Raw genomic sequence first — 17,549 nt, 5'->3', positions numbered from 1 at the left:
GAACAGAGGCCCAACCAGTCCCCATCCACCACCACCCTTCTCCGCCTGGCTGAACTTGTTCTTACGTTGAACAACAACTCCTTTGACTCCACTCACTTCCTCCAAATAAAAGGTGTCGCTATGGGAACCCGTACGGGACCCAGTTATGCCTGCCTTTTTGTGGGATACGTGGAACATTCCTTGTTCCAGTCCTACTCAGGTCCCCTCCCTCACCTCTTTTTCCGGTACATTGATGACCGTATCGGTGCTGTTTCCTGCTCTCACCCTGAACTGGAAAATTTCATCAACTTTGCTTCCAGTTTCTACCCTTCTCTCGCATGGTCCATCTCTTACTCTTCCGTTCCCTTCCTTAACTTCTCTATCTCCATTTCTGGGGATAGGCTGTTAACTAATGTCTATTATAAGCCCACTGACTCCCACAGCTACCTTGATTACACTTCCTCCCACTTCGCTTCCTGTAAGGATTCTATTCCCTTCTCTCAGTTTCTCCATCTCTGTTGCATCTGTTCTGACGATACTACCTTCTTCACCAGTGCTTCCGATATGTCTTCCTTTTTCCTCAACCGAGGATTCCCCTCCACTGTAGTTGACAGGGCCCTCGACCGTGTCAGCCCTATTTTCTGCAGTTCTGCCCTCACCCCTTCCCTTCCCTCCCAGAACCATGATAGGGTTCCCCTTGTCATCACCTTCCACCTCACCAGCTTCCACATTCAACGTATCACCACCGCCATTTCTGCCACCTCCAGCGCAATCCCACCGCAAAACACATCTTCCCCTTCCCTTTCAGCATTCCGAAGGGACCGCTCCCTCCGCGATACCCTGGTCCACTCTTCCATCACCCCCAACGCTCGCTCTCCTCGCCACAGCACCTTCCCATGCGAGCGCAGGAGATGCAACACCTGCCCCTTCATCTCCTCCCTTCCCACCGTCTAGGGCCCCAAACACTCCTTCCAGGTGAAATAGCGGTTTACTTGTACTACTTTCAATTTAGTATACTGTATTCGCTGCTCACGATACGGTCTCCTCTACAGTGGGGAGACCAAATGCAGACTGGTTGATCGCTTTGTTGACCACCTCCACTCTGTCCACAAGCATGATCCTGACCTGCCGGTCGCTTGCCATTTTAATTCTCTGTCCCACTCCTACTCTGAACTCTCTATCCTCTGCCTCTTACACTGAGCTTCATTGGAACAGTGTAAGCTCGAGGAACAGCACCTCATCTTTTGTTTAGGCACTTTACAACCTTCCGGACTCTACGTTGATTTCAATAACTTTAGATCATAACCTCTGCTCCCATTTTTTCGGACAGCCAGTGCTGGTGATGGTTCTGCTGCTGCCATTTACAGCTACTCCTGATCAATCTTTTGTTTCTTAACCTGTCCCTTGCCTTGCACCATCACCCCTTTTGTCATCTAATCACTTGTGCCCTCTACCCTATCACAGACCTTCCCTTTTGTTCTTTCTTCCCCTCCCCTCACTCCCCCTCCTTTCTCTGGCTCTATACTTGCTTAAAAACTTTAACTCTTTAACATCTTCCAGTTCTGACGAAAGGTCTTTGACCTGAAACATTAACTCTGTGTCTTTCTCCACAGATGCTGCCTCACTTGCTGAGCTTCTCCAGCATTTTCTGTTTTTATTTCAGATTTCCAGCATCCGCAGTATTTTGCTTTTGATTCAGTCTGTATCTAAATAGTTCATTTCACACGACATGCTATTTTTTATAATGTAGCAGCAGGCCCCGCAGCAGTGCTGACTTGGAAGTATAACATTTGTTTGTGGCTTGTAGCCCATGCTTGTGTATTACACTTCATGCAGCCAGTCTGTTTGTGTGACATGATCGTTGGCAGTTAATATTATTTTCTCAGACTTTTCCCAATAAGCCTACAGATTTCAGCTTTTAGCCTCATAATTAACCCTCTAAAGATGAATCCCAAAACTAGGGCAAAACTGGGAAACATGAGCATGCAGCAGTTCTGGGGTGGTGCACGCACCTCTTTTTAACACAGGGAGCAACTCATCTTCCCTGAACCAGTGGGTAGCATCGAAATAGAAGGCACCTTCAGTCATCTGCGTCACAAACAGGCAGGTGGGCGAAGTTCCATGGGGGAGGAGGTGCTAATGATGCAGCCAGTGTGTTGTTTTAACACTTATCTTTTGGGAGGATTATTGGTAGCTTTTATTATTTACTTAATGCGTTTTATTTGTTTCTTACAAATTTGTGTATCAACTGTGGCTCATTGGTAGCACTCTCGCCCCAGAGTCAGAAGGTTGAAGTCCCACTTCAGACACTTGAGCCGGTAATTTAGGCTGACACTCCAGTACTGAGGGAGTGCTGCATTGAGGTGCCATCTTTCGGATGAGACATTAAACCGAGGCCCCGTCTGCCCTCAGGTGGACGTAAAAGATCCCACTACATTACTCGAAGAAGAGCAGGGGAGTTCTCCCAGTGTCCTGGCCAATATTTATCCCTTGACCAACACCTTTTTAGAAAAAAACATGATCTGGTCATTTATTTCATTTCTATTTGTGGGACCTTGCTGTGCGCCGATTGGCTGCCACATTTCCTACATTACAACAGTGACTGCACTTCAGAAGAACTTCAGTGGCTGTAAATTGCTTTGGGACGTCCTGAGGTTGTGAAAGGTGCTAAGTAAATGCAAGTCTTTCTCTTTTTTTTGCAGAAATAAGCTTAATTCTGATTGCAAACATTTTGTTTTATTTTTGACCTGAAAAAACTGATTTGCTCACTGCTGATTTCACCCAATTTATGTTTGTTTTGTTTACTGTAATTCAGGAACAACAAAACCTGAAAGTCAGAAGGTCACCTAATGAATAGAGTTTTAGGTGGTTTTGGTCAACAGCAAAGATATGATAAATGGAGTGCCTGGTACTTAAATTTCTGCTCAGTTGTCCCAGTTAACAGACTGCAGCTATACAGTCTGGGAGGTGCTCACTGCGCTGAGCTCCTTCATTTCAGTTGGAAATAGATCTGCTTAAAAGCCCCAGGTGTTGAGTGATGGGGCAAAGGTTCAGGTTCACATGTATAGTTGTGCAGCTTAGAGACTAAACTCTTCCACAGAGAGAGAGTAACCTCAAGCAGTTCTTACGCCCCTCTTTGTGGGAGCTTATAGATGAACTTAAGTTGCTTTTGCATTAGTGCTATTATAATTCAGATTCTAATAGGGAGGTGTTCATGAGCTGTAACTCTGCTGCTGGGCTAACGGAGCTGGGTTTGGCAGCATAAACACCGGGAGACAACTTAAGGAGGCCATTCTCTGAGAATTCAAATTAAAATATTTTGACAAGGGCCTGGGAGCAGATCACCTCCCTATTCCCTATCAGGAAAGACTGAACAGGCTGGGGCTCTTTTCTAGAGAAAAGAGAAGGCTGAGGGGTGACCTAATAGATGTCTTTAAAGTTATGAAGGGGTTTGATAGGGTAGATGTAAAGAAGATGTTTCCACTTGTGAGGGAGTCTAAAACTAGAGTCCATAAATATAAGATAGTCACTAATAAATCCAATAAGGAATTGAGGAGAAACTTTACACAGAAATGGTTAAGGCGAATAGCATAGATACCTTTTAAGGGGAAGCTAGATAAGTACATGAAGGAGAAAGGAATAGAAGGATATGTTGACAGAATGAGATGAAATATGGTGGGAGGAAGCTCTTATGGAGCATAAACACTGGCATAGACCTGTTGGGCTGAATGGCCTGTTTCTATGCTGTACATTCTGTGTAATGCTGTATAGGTTCAGGATTGTGCATAACACGTAGAAAGAAAGTGAGCGGGGTAAAGTAATAAATACATCGTGACATCATTTATCTGAGCAATTGAGGTAAATGCTTGACTTGGATAACTAATGAATATTCTATTGTCACGCACTAAACAGCATTAATTCTGCACCAAAACTTGTATATATGCTGTAATTAAATAAACGTGTGGAATGTGATGGTGAATCAGTCATATTCATATACAGTATCTCACTATCTCATAAAAATACTGTCATTTGTTTCCCTCAAAACCAGCATTTACCTGTAATACCATCTTGTTGTAAAGCCAGCAGATGGTTCATATGCCATGATCCAAAATGTTGTCATTTTAGCTGATATTGTTAACGGTTCCCTCTCCTCATGTACTGCCCTCTCCCCTTCAAATCTGCCAGCATCACCCTCCATAAACTTGAGCTCATCCAAAACTCTGCTGCCGTATCCTAACCCGCACTAAGTCCCTATGCTCACTGACCTACATTGGCTCCTGGTCCGGAAACGCCTCGATTTTAAAATTCTCATCCTTGTTTTCAAATCCCTCCATGGCCTCGCCCCTCCCTATCTCTGTAACTTCCTCCAGCCCTACAACCCTCCGAGATCTTTGCGCTCCTCCCATTCTTGCCTCTTGTGCATCCCCGATTCTAATCGCTTCACCATTGGCGGCCGTGCCTTCAGCTGCCTGAGCCTTAAGCTCTGGAATTCCCTCCCTAAATCTCTCCGCCTCTCTACCTCTCTCTCCTCTTAAGACGCTCCTTAAAACCTACCTTCACCTGTCCTAATATCGCCAGTGTTAATTTTGTTTAATAACGCTCCTGTGAACCGCCTTGGGATGTTTTACTACGTTAAAGGCGCTATATAGATGCAAGTTGTTGTCAGTCAACAGTGGTTATATTGAAATATAATTCATGGCTTATTGAAATGGGCATGACACGAGGCAGTGCAGTTGAGGGGGGGAAACTGATCCAATCCCCTTGCCACTGAATTGCCAACTGCATTAAAAATCAGTTTTACGAATAGTTTCAGTCCATTTCAAGTGCTGTGGCGTCTCTCGTTTTAAATAAATAGCAATGTGTGTACACAGAGACTGCACCGCCCTAGTTATGATGTTTGTGAATGAAATGACTTTGGTAATTCTTGTGTAACTGCTGCAATATTCTATAGGCAATGGGCCAAATGTGAAAGGATTTCTAGAGCAATTTATGTGGCATAGAAGGAAAGGAGTGGTAAGAAAGACAGACTTGCGTTTATATAGAGCTTTTCACGACCTCAGAACGTCCCAAAGTGCTTTGCAGCCAGTGAAGTATATCTGAAGTGTAGTGACTGCTGTAATGTAGGTACAAAGCAAAAACAAACTTACTACAATTGTCACTGTTTTCTCCTTGTAGAATTTTTTATTGATATATTCACTTAGGTTTGTCTTCCTCGCAGATTGCCTGGAGATGGACATGCTGTTTTGTGAGATTGATTCAGGCTTCACTTCAGCTGTTACTTGTTGCCTTCACAATGATGCAAACTGAAGATACTGAAAGAAAGCACTGTGGTCTACCATGCCCTTTATTGCAGCTGTTGGTTAAGTAGAATGAGTTCATGTTCATGGTACTTCCAAGATGATACGTCATTATCAAGAAGATTATTTTCCCCTTAATGTTAACAAGGCTATTCTGTGGGGAGGTGGGCGTTTCTCTGCATTGTCTGTAAACCTTACACCAGAGTTCAATATATCCACTCCATTTTTCAGAAGGAGCTGCAACAGGTTTGTGTATGTATGATAAAGACAAACCTAGTATTCATAGCAATGATTGGGTTGTGCATTCAGAGCAGACACGAGATCAGAAAGCGATCCAGACACCCAGTATGATACCATAATTATCTCAGTGGTTCTTCCATGTGTATTGACAGGGTTAAAACAACCAGTGGTCCTGCTTCTAGCCATTAGATCTGTGCACATTTGTGCATTGTGGTGTCATTCTCAAACATGTATGGTGATGCTGTAGAGGATTGCACTTAACTCTAAACTACAGCACCTGAATTTCTTTAAGCCCTTGAAAGCTGTGGTATCCTTTTTGATTATCCTCATAGTATAGTAGCACTGACCTGCCGAAACAGCCAGTGTTCAGTTGGGTGTGCACAGCAGGGATCCATTGCAGCCAGGACAGAACCAAACTGCAGCAACACGTTAAAATCTTTTGGAAATGTTCATTGGAAACAAAGAAGTTCCCATTTTGTACCTGTTGAATGAAGAGGGTCAGATTTGATTTGCTTACTGTGACTCTCTCGCAGTGTAGTTACAAGTGGTTACCATAAAATGGGTTATTCATGGGTTTTAGTTTGGCAGTTATCACCTGTGTTTGCCACAAAAGTTAATAGTGTTAAAGGCTCAAATACTAAAATATACAAAATTGCCCCTTCAGTCCTGCACACAAGTTTACTTGTTTTACAGTATTTTTTGGAAACCTGCTGTAAATGACGACCTCAATATTTTCTCCATTTGTAAAGGGTGAGATAAGTTATACCACTCCTATTCTTCATATCCAGACTGTTTCAATACTTAGAATCGATTGGCTTTGAGAATTTATGAAGCTGTGGTTCTTTTAAAGTGTACAATTGTTCCACTTTTTAAAAAAAAATCCTAACTGTATTTCTCATTCAAATTCAATTTTGTACCTGGATTAATCTTTATCCCACTGTAGCAGTGTGCATGGGTCAGAGGGTCTGACTCTCTGGTTAAGGATGGACATAACAATCTTAAAACAGTTAGAAGTATAACTTAAAGCCGTCACTGTGGCTAGTGTTATGACAACAAACTTTCAGTTTTGCTCACCTGCCTTAAGCCCCTAGTTTAGCTGAGCCCTGAATGGGCTGTGTGATGCAGGTTTTGTTATATTTCATGGGTCTAAGTTAGAGGAGAGTTGTTACGTAGTTTTGTTTGTGATTTTTATAAAAAGGTATAGGCCAGCCAAGAGGGATACTACAGTGCAAATACCACTTTTATCATATATATATATATAAAAATATATTTATTTTTAAAATTAACCGTACTAAGAACCTTTTTAAACTCCTTTAAGTTCCATGATCTCTCCTTATGATTCATTCAGTGAATTATACAGCATAAATGTGGCTCAGTAATGTGAGTCATCTGACAGGAGTTATTACTGCTGCCTCCTCAGAAATCCATAATTCAGATGCATAAAACCAGATGATCGGTAATTTAGGAACCCTTAGTGTGCTGGTTAAACGAGGCAGCCATACAGTCGTCACAAATATAGTGACAAGTGCTTTAAGAGTTAAAGGGCACTCCCCCAACCTTGCTAACTATTGATGGTCATGCAGAGTGCTTACGTTTTCCTGTCTTATTTTATCTGACATTTTTGTTTTTAAAACAAATGAGGAGTCTGCTGTTTGCAATAAACCATTACATTCTTCCCTAAACTTTTCTGACGAATTTTAGTTTCCCCTTACAAAACAGTGGCGAATCCCATTAAATTCATGTCCTACTTGAAAAGCTGCAGTTTGCTTAATGCATTGCAGCTGATGTCTTTTTGGAAAGCAGGATTCAGGTAATTTCGGAAGAACTATCCCTGCTGTGTACGTTGCTTGAGTCACAAGGTTCATACTGTCCCCAAAAATAAGAGAACCTGACAGAGCAAGGACAGGTACTGTTGAACCCTTGGATTATTTCTGTTTGCTACATGGTTTTAGTTTACCTAAATTCTATTTTTTTTCTCTTCAAAGTGTCTGCAGTATGAGCCATACAAGGCCAGGAAGCTCCCTATTTGGATTCGTGTTTTTTGCTGAGTTAGTTGATCTTGGTCAGGGCACTGGTCAAACACTCGATGCCCCCAGGCTAAGGAGGGGAAATAAATCAGTCATGGTTCTCACTCCTTATTACTGTCCAGTTGGGAATGCGCACGTGGACTGCTGATAGTATCAGGCTCAGTTGTGATGTCCCCCATGGTCGATTAGCCTGCTGACGCTTAACGTCTGCTGGGTGTGTTACCAGTGGGCAAGTAGTGCCCGTGAAACCAAAATCCAGCATAAGTTACTTCAGAAAGAAAAGGTACACATAATTTAAGGGATGGGGGAGAAATAAAAGGGCAGTTACAGTAGTACAGTGATTGCAACACTCAATTCCCTACTCGTGGGTTTGACTCCCAGTCTTGACCAATGGTTTTTTTAACCAGTCAGGTCACTATGGGTCAGGTCACTATGTACAGTAGGTGGAGCCTTTTGCTGGAAGGCAAGGGAAAGGTGAAATGTCACAAGGCCTAATGTGACATTTGGACACCTGAACAAACAGGCATTTATGCACAATAGTTGTGTAATGAGAAAGCCGAGGGGAGAACATGTACTTAACGTTAAACATTTAACAGCTTTTCTGCAAAACTTGGAAATTCACTGCAGCAGTATAATCATTCATAGGTCTGTACGTACAAGGAGACAGCCAGTAATAGCACATTAAATTATTGCGACAGGTTGGATTATTGTAAAAGACTGTGGTTTGTAGGTTTCATTGGTCAACTGAAATGATAATTATGGTTAGCTCACTGTCTGTAGCTTTGTTAGAATTATATCTTTGATGGTTAAGTATTGAGATGGTTGAACATCAGAAGCTAGTTTATGCCATTTAGTTGTTCCTAAGCAACCGATTAAATGTAAAGGACAACAATTAAAAAGGAATCTCTAATTTAGTTCATTTTTTTTCTAGTTTTAAAAAAAGTTTTTATTGCTATTTCCCCCTTTGTTCCGTGCTCTGCTCTGACACTCAATGCTGCTGTATGACTCACTAGCAGGTGTGGTATGAGGGAGGCACCTGGCATTTAATTGTCATCTCACTGCAGTGGCACAGCCCAGATTGGTGATTCACCATGTTGTGAATTGAAGCTGTGAATCTTTATCCTCCTGTTTCATGATCCACCCCCAGCTGTAAATATTTTACAGTTGTACCTTTTTTGTCTGGTATTTTTATATTTTCTCCATTTCCCACCTCTTCCTCCACTGGTCCAGGTTACCCAAACCATTCCCCAGATAAACAAGAGGGCAGGCCCTTCCAGTGAGGTGGCACTCCAGCACAGGACATCAGCAGTTTGCTGCTTACTATTTCTGTGAGGAATATTAAGATGGAAGAATTTCAATTTTCTGTGCTCCACAGACCTGATTCTTCCCTATTTTCAAATGGGTTACCTGTAAGGTAAAAGTGCAGTTTCCTGTCAGTGGATCTGAATGGCAAAACCATTTGAAACACGTGTTAAATTTTGCAACAAATAGTGTTGCACATCTTTGTTTACTTATAGCTTCCACATTCTTGGCCCTGGTTTTACGTAGTTATTACTATGCGGTAAGTTTAGGCTTTGAATGATGTACAGTGGAAGACATGTTGCAGGGACTGTTCTAAATCTCACCTGAGCCTGATCCTCTCGCCATCCCACATCCACCCTTTCCAGCAGGTTTGTCTGAGTAGTGATCAGGAGTAAGAATCCTGGCAATTTTCCCCCTCCCCAAGCCAAGGGGTGCTGATTGCTGCACCCTGCTGAGATCAGCTGGCACAGCACCGAATGGGATGTGCATGGCTCAGCTTCTCACCGGATAAACCTTTCACCGGCCGTTCCATTTTATTAATAATTCTCATATTTTCATTGGATACTGCAATATTAGGGACTGTGTGGTTAGTAACAGAACTATGGATACCAGAGAATAAGGGCCTCTCCTACTCCACAGTCACCTGTGCAAGTCAAGTGTGGAAGCTGAGTATTGAATTGGGGCAGAAATGGAACAGGCCCAACCAGGAAATGTAGCATTCTCTCTTTGCACACTGTGCTTTCTGGCAAATGTTAGCTATGCAAATAACAGACCACATTTCTTAATGTCAGCTGTGAAAGACTGTGGGATAGCCCTTCACTAATAGATCTAGGACAAATGTTTTGTTTTAATGGATATCGAGGTAGCTGTAGTTTGAGCCACTTTCTGCTTGTACAATGTAGCAGTCTTTATTTTCTAGCAAACCTAATGCCAAAAATGACTAGCAGCTCATTTTGAATTGGCTTGAAACAAACCTATACTTGATGCAAAAATAAACATGTTTTAGAACAAATCTTGAGATGCCGTTTACAGATTTCAGTTTTAAACCATTTTCTTTCTGACAGAATCTTTGAATTGTTCTCAGCTGTCTTTAACCATTGTCAACATGGTTGGGTGTAGCTAGCTGATGGTTTTGGTGGAGCCGTCCTACAGGGTACAAGATGCTGTCAACCAAATCGCTACAAAACAGATTTGTTTTTTTACTGTTTTTCCCATTTCAGTCTCCGACTAGAAACCAACGCAGAAAGTGCTTATTTGAATCGGAAACTCTGTCGGTGTCCTTTCTTTCCCCTCCCTCCACTCGTTATTACTAGTTTTAAAACTTCTAGACTTGTGGCCCATTACTGTAACAATACAGATGCTTGCTTCACATTACTCCAATGCTGCCAATAGTGCAATTACTCAGCCATGCTTATCGTTTGGGGTGAGTTCTTTGCAAAGTTGTTGGATAAGGTGCTTTATAGGAGCTTGTTCCCTGTATGACTAAGAATGGATACGTTCCTATATTGAAGGAGGGTGGAGTTAGTTAAAACCACAAATGAAAATGAACTAAACCCTGTACTGATGCTGCGAGTAGTCCTGTAGTATCAGTCATTATCCTTTATGTAACGAAACTGGATATCACTGCACCTGACCAGAAGGGGCAAAAGTAGCTGCACGTCGTAAGTCAGAGCTCAGCAGGCTGAGGCACTAATTAGCACCAAGAACCTCATGGTGGGTGTTGCTCTCCTAAGACCATTGTTCACTTCAAATTGGATGGATGTGTTACCCCACATTTGGTGCAGCCAGTTGTTTGTTGTACAGAAATTCGGTGCAAAGTGCTCAGCTTACGGGCTGCGATTTACTGCTTTTTCATTATTTGTGTTTTTGTACCGGCCACTGGTTTCCCGCTGAACTGTGAGATTTTTTTTATATATATAAAAATAACCTTTCTTTCAAATTAGGCTGCAAGAGTTTTATGTGCTTGTTGTATTTTATTTTTAAATTCAGCCTCAAATTCGAGTGGTATCTCATGTCATTTCTGTACATTTCTTTCCATAAATAAAGATGAACAAGTTTTGGAAATAATCAGTTCTTGGGGAATTTCATTTGTGTGTAATGCCCTTGTATATGTGTGAGTTCACTAGCTGCACTACACAGGAGTAGACCATTCAGCCCCTCGAGCCTGTTCCGCCATTCAATTAGAGCATGGCTGATCTGTATCTTAACTCCATTTACCTGCCTTAATACCCTTACCCAGCAAAAATCTATCAATCTCAGTGTTGAAGCTAGGTCAATTGAAAATTTCAACAGTTTTTTGGGGGAGAGTGTTCCAGATTTCCACTACCCTTTGTGTGAAGAAGTGCTTCCTGACATCACCCCTGAACGGCCTAGCTCAAATTTTAAGGTTATGCCCCCTTGTTCTGGACTCGCCACCAGAGGAAATAGTTTCTCTCTATCCTATCAAATCCTTTAAGCATTTTAAACACCTCAATTAGATCACCCCTTACTCAAGGTAATACAAGCCTAGTCTATGCAACCGGTCCTCATAAATTAATCCTTTTAGCCCTGGTATCATTCTGGTGAATCTGCTGCACCCCCTCCAAGGCCAATATTTCCTTCCTCAGATGGCCAGAACCCAATACTGGGTGTAATCAGAGCTTTATATAACTAACATAACTTCCAAGGGTTTGTATTCTAGTCCCCTTGTGATATAGGCCAAAATTCCATTAACCTTTTTAATTAATTTTTGTACCTGTCCACTGGCTTTTAGTGATTTCTGTATTGGACCCCTAAATCTCTCTGCTCCTTCACAGTTCCTAGCTTCTCACCATTTAGAAAATACTCTGATCTTTCTTGGGTCCAATGTCGATGACCTCACACTTTTCCCACATTGAACTCCATCTGCCACAGTTTTGCTCACTCACTTAATCAATGTCCCTTTGCAACTTTCTGCTCCCATCTACACTATTTACTGTGACACCTGACTTTGTGTTGTCAGCAAACTTAGATGAAGGAATATCGAGTTGCATATCTAAGTAATTTATAAATATAGTGAAAAGTTGAGGCTCCAGTACAGATCCCTGGGGGACACCGCTAGTCACATCCTGACAATTGGAGTACATACCCATTATCCCTACTCTGTGTCTCTTACTTCCTAACCAATTCCCTACCCATCTAAATAGGTTGCCCCCAATTCCATGTGCTCTCATTTTTGTTAACAGTCTCTTATCGAATGCCTAGTAGGTAGATGGGAAAGTAGGGTTGAGGTTGCACTCAGATCAGCCATGATCTTATCAAATGGCAGAGCAGGCTCGAGGGTCCAAAGGGCCTACTCTTGCATTTAATTCGTATGTTCGTATGCCTTCTGGAAGTCCATATAAATAACATCCATAAATACTCCCTTATCCACCATGATAGTTACATCCTCAAAAAATTCAACGGTTCGTTAGACATGACTTACCCTTTACAAATCCATGCTGGCTTTCTCTGATCAGTTCATATTTATCCAAGTGCTCAGTCACACTGTCCCTAATAACAGATGCTAGTAACTTTCCCACAACAGACATTAGACTGATAGGCCTATAATTTCCTAATTCATCTCTTCTACCCTCCTTAAATAATGGAGTAACACTGGCAATTTTCCAATCCAAGGTGACAATTCCTGAATTAACTTAATCAGTTTAAATGGTGTTCTTGTTCTTTTTTTAAAATAAATGTCTGCTTACAGAGGTGATGTATTCAGATTAGAACTATTTTCTAACCAATTGGTAAATTAGGACCCTTGGTTAACAGAAAAGTTATTAGGCCATATTGTGACATGCTCCTATAACCAAAGTGATCTGTACCTTTATCATTGTTTGTGTTTCATGCTTTAAAACTGCTAAAATGCCTGCCTAGGAAGAAGGGCCTTGTGTGTCATGGTCCTCTTCAGTGGTTATATAAACCCAGTGAATCTCTCCTCGTGGAGCAGCATTTGACAGCTGTCCCAAACCATACGCTCAGATCTGACATTTCCCATGTGGCATATTATCTTCTGTTTCCCTCTGCCTAGGGATTATGTTGAGGTGCTGTTTATGATCACTGTTCTGTGAATAAAAGGATTTAGGTTACAGTACACACTGGCATCTCACAAACTGACAATTTTTTTGTTACAAAAGAAATGACCTCTACTTGTACAGTCCTGTACTTTAGTACTTGCTACTGTTTCCCCTGCTGGAGAGTCTAGAACTAGGGGTCATAGTCCCAAGATAAGGGGTCGGCCATTTAGAACCCAGATGAGGAGAAATTTCTTCACTCAGAGGGTTGTGAATCTTTGGAATTCTCTACCCCAGAGGGCTGTGGATGCTCAGTTGTTGAGTATATTCAAGACTGAGATTGATAGATTTTTGGACACTAAGGAAATCAAGGGATATGGGGATAGGGCAGGAAAGTGGAATTGAGGTAGAGGATCAGCCATGATCTTATTGAATGGCAGAGCAGGTTCGAGGGGCCGTATGGCCTACTCCTGCTCCTATTTCTTATGTTCTTACTGTATTGTTTTTTTTGATAAGATGGTGCATGTACTGTGTCAACAAAGATGTTTCACACAAATAAAGCTTTCAGTAATGTATGTACTGATACTTAAAAGTTATGCCCTTTTCAGAATTATGGATGTCTGATGCAACAATAAACTGATGTCCCATTTGCCTGATCTGGTGATTTAGGGGAACATTAAAGGTCCTGTGATACCATTCGTAGAGCAGCAGCTGTCACTATGATGCCCTCTCTGATCAAATAGCTCCAAGACACCGTCTAAGTGCACATATGAATAATGTACATTTCATTGAGGTACTTGTGGACTGGTAGCACCCATAGACCCACACCCCCAACAACATCTGTACCGGGGGGGGGGGGGGTGGTGGAGGCAAAGGAAAATATCTTCACTGTAGTCACCTGGTTCTGGTCAAAGAGATAAAGTTGATGGTGCATTTACAGCTCTGTACATAGAGTTTACAGCACGAAACATACGGCCTAACTGGTCCATGCTCCATACGAGCCTCTTCCCACCTTACTTCATCTAACCCTATCAGCATATCTTCTAGATATGTAAACACATCACTAAATGGTAGATGGCCATCAACTACTCCATCAGTTAATCAGAAAGTGATTGAAATTAAAATGCCATCCTTTGGCTTCCCTCCCCTTGGATTTTTTCTTTCTTATACTTTTAGTTTATTTTAATTGTAACCAGTTTCTAATGCATCCTGTTTATAACTACTTATTTTTTTGTGCCTGTAGGATCATTGAGACAACTGTGAAGTAGTTTCTCTATTGAACCAGAAAGGAATGAGATTGGCAGGATGTGGAAAACTACAAAATAAGTTGCCTTGTGGCACTATCTGGCCATGCCTGGATGAGAAGTTCTATTGGTGCCATCAGTCTGCTGTACCTACAGCAGAAGGAATTGACTGGGCCACCAGAGAGTTGGAAAGAGAATCCACTGTCTGCTCTGATAGATAGTTCAAGCCTAGCATTATTAAAGGCTGAAAATGGTGGTTAAATCAATTCATTTAAAGCTTATTTGTAGCTCATTCCACTTAACATAGCATAATTATCATATTTAGTTAAGTTTGTGATTGCATCAATTTAATTCTAATGAATTAAAAGATCAATTAAAATGGAAATAAGAAAGCAAAACAAACTGCAGAGCCTTCGTGTAAAAAGGAGTGGAAGAATTTTGAGGAGCATATAGGAATATGTGGACTAAAAAGAGTGCAAAGAGTAGATTAGAATGGAACGCAGTGACGAATGTTAACCATGTAAAACAATTTTCAGTTTATAACAAGAGTTGATTAGGGAGGAAGTTAGAACTCTTGAAGAATAAAAAAAAGCGAAGGAAAAATAGGTCCATCTCTGACTCTTCCCTTCCCTTCCTTGATTTCTCTACCTCCATTTCTGGGGATAGGCTGTCCACCCAGGTTTACTATAAGCCCACCGACTCCCACAGCTTTATTGGTTATGATTCCGCCCACCCGGTTTCCTATAAGGATTCTATTATATTCTACCAGTTTCTCCGTCTCCGTCGCATCTTTTCTAATGATGCCACCGTCCACACCAGTACTTCCAAAATGTCTTCCTTTTTCCTCAACCGAGGATTCCCCTCGACGGTGGTTGACAGGGCCCTCGACTTTGCGGTCCTATGTCCTGATCTTCTGCCTTCACCCGTTCCCCTCCCACAGCCATGATAGGGTCCCCATTGTCCTCACCTTCCACCCCACCAGCATCCACATTGAACAATTCATCCTCCGCCATTTCCACAATCCCCAGCATGCTGCCACCACCAAACACATCTTCCCCTCCCCTCCCTTCTCAGCATTCCGAAGAGACCGTTCCCTCTGCGATACCCTGATCCACTCTTACATCACCCCAACACATGTTCCCCTTCTCCCGGCAAGTGCAGGAGACGCAACACCTTCCCTTTTACCTCCCTTCCCACTGTCCAGGGCCCCAAACACTCCTTCCGGGTGAAACAGCGATTTACTTGTACTTCTTCCAACTTAGTATACTGTATTCACTGCTCACGATGCGGTTTCCTTCTCCACTTTGCCAGATTTTCCATGCCTCCCCCCTCCTCTTCTATTCTGTTCTAACCATTTACACGTCCTCTGGACCCATCTTTTGTTTCTTTACTTGTGCCATTATCACCCACTTTTGCCTTGCACCATCATCCCTTTTGTCATTTAATGTCTCCTGCCCTCCACCCTTTCCCTGTCCTCCCTTTTCCCTGGCTCTATGTTTGCTTAAAAGCTGTTCATTTCTAACAACTTCCAGTTCTAATCAAAGGTCATCGACCTGAAATGTTAACTCCGTTTCTCTCTCCACAAATGCTGCCTGACCTGCCGAGTATTTCCAGCATTTTCTGTTTTTATTTCAGATTTCCAGCGTCTGCAGTATTTTGCTTTTGTTTCAGTAAATATACTGGGCCAGCTGACTTGTATCCCAAGGCACAGAAGAAGATTAGAGAGGAAAGTTGTGGGTGTTGACTATAGCCATCAGAGTTGATGGATAGGGAAAAGATTCCGAACGATTGGAAGCAAATGTCAACCTATATTTAAAAAGAGGGACAAATCTGTCACAGGCAAGCACATGCTCATTAGTCTAACATTAATGGGTAAAATAATGGAAGCCATTGTCAGAAGGCTGCAGGACCCCTACATTAAAATATCCAGTGTGGATTTGGAAGTACAAGATTCTGTTTGGCAAACTATGACTTCTTTGAGAATATTACAAATAGTGGAGCTCCCTATCCTTGCCCTAGATCCCAGTTCTGTTTTGGGATAAAACATTTTTATGTTATTCCAGTGGTTATATTTTCATCCTTAGCCAGTTTACTGCTAAAATAGCACCGGAACTACACTCTCACCTCCTGGTGTTACACCACCGTGAGTCAGGCCAGTTTTGAGCAGTTTTATGGGGTGGGGATTTGGCAGTAGGCCTCCCCATTCCAACTAACTCCATTTTCTGAGTGAAATTCTGGAGGAAAATCTAGTCCCATATTTTGTTTTTGTGGGGCGGGGGGTAGATTCAGATCTCTCATTCCTATGTCCCAAAAAAGCGCTTTCACTTCTCAGGATAAACAGATAAATTTGTTGTGTGCCCAGGGATCACACACCACTTTATTTTGGTTTACTGATTTTATCTCATGCCCTCATGTGATCTTCTTTTGAGTTCAGTGGGCAGCAGATTAACACTACACTATGACTTAGACTTTAACTATCAAACAAATTTACTAAACAGTAAAAATATAAGTATCGATGACATATTGTTGCTATTAAGTTTAACTTGAGTAAGTAAATAAGAATTAGTCACTCGTGCTGCACTATAACTATACATAATATTCTGATGTGAGGATTTTTTTTTCTCTTTTTCCACCATCCACAGCTCTCTGGCCAAACTATCTCACTCCAAAAGCTTCAGATTGATTTCTCAATTTGAATAAACTAAGAAAAACTTTGCAAAAACCAAGGAAATTGTAAATAAAAATGTCTAAAAGGGCTGCCAATCAAACGTATATTCAAACCCATCCAATAAAATGTTTGTATTTGAATTGATTGGCTCCCCCTTTAGACGAGCAATTGACATAAATAAGCTTGAACATTTTATCTGTGAGTGCAGCTGGTTTTAACCCCTTATGTACTGTAACAGAATTAAGGAAGGAAATACACGTGAAATATTTCTAATAGTTCTAAAATCTATGGGAACCCAGAATAGAACATGGAACTGGATAAGAAGTTGGATTTAAATAAATAGGAAACAAAGATGGGACCAGAGAGGTGCAGTGTGTAATTGGGGAAAGGGAGTTGCTGTGGAATATCAAAGGAATCAGAACCTGGGTCCCTGTAGTTTATCATTATCGTAAACGACCTGTGTGCTGAAACCAACTCCAAGCTTGTTATTTTGTAAACAATACTAACAAAGGTAGGGTAGCAGACAGAGGATGTACTTAAAACAGTTTGCTTACAAAGCAATATAGTTGATTGGTTGTGAAGGGCTTTGAGACATCCTGAGGATGTGAAATGCAATTTGTTTCTTTTCTTTAATGATTTTTCAGAAACATTGGATCAGTTACGCAATTGGATGGACAAATGGCAAATTAAGTTTAACACTGATAAATGTGAAGTATTTCACACTAGGCAAATAAATGAACAATATACACAATGAAGTGAATGAAATTAAAATAGGG

The 17,549-nt window shown here is 41.6% G+C and overlaps 1 protein-coding gene across 3 annotated transcripts in view; it reads left to right on the top strand.

Moving 5' to 3' along the window:
• LOC137341258 (uncharacterized) overlaps positions 1-10,926 on the top strand; it is a 42,834-nt gene extending 31,908 nt beyond the window's left edge. For all 3 annotated transcript variants that reach the window (XM_068004354.1, XM_068004353.1, XM_068004355.1), the window contains exon 6: positions 5,198-10,926. The gene's annotated coding sequence lies outside the window, so the exon portion shown is untranslated. The remainder of the gene's footprint in view (positions 1-5,197) is intronic.
• Positions 10,927-17,549: the final 6,623 nt, after the last annotated feature.

Source organism: Heptranchias perlo, chromosome 23, assembly GCF_035084215.1.
Source record: "Heptranchias perlo isolate sHepPer1 chromosome 23, sHepPer1.hap1, whole genome shotgun sequence".
Taxonomy (NCBI): Eukaryota; Metazoa; Chordata; class Chondrichthyes; order Hexanchiformes; family Hexanchidae; genus Heptranchias; species Heptranchias perlo.
Note: the sequence above shows the minus strand (reverse complement) of the source record. Positions and strands in the feature narration are given on the sequence as shown.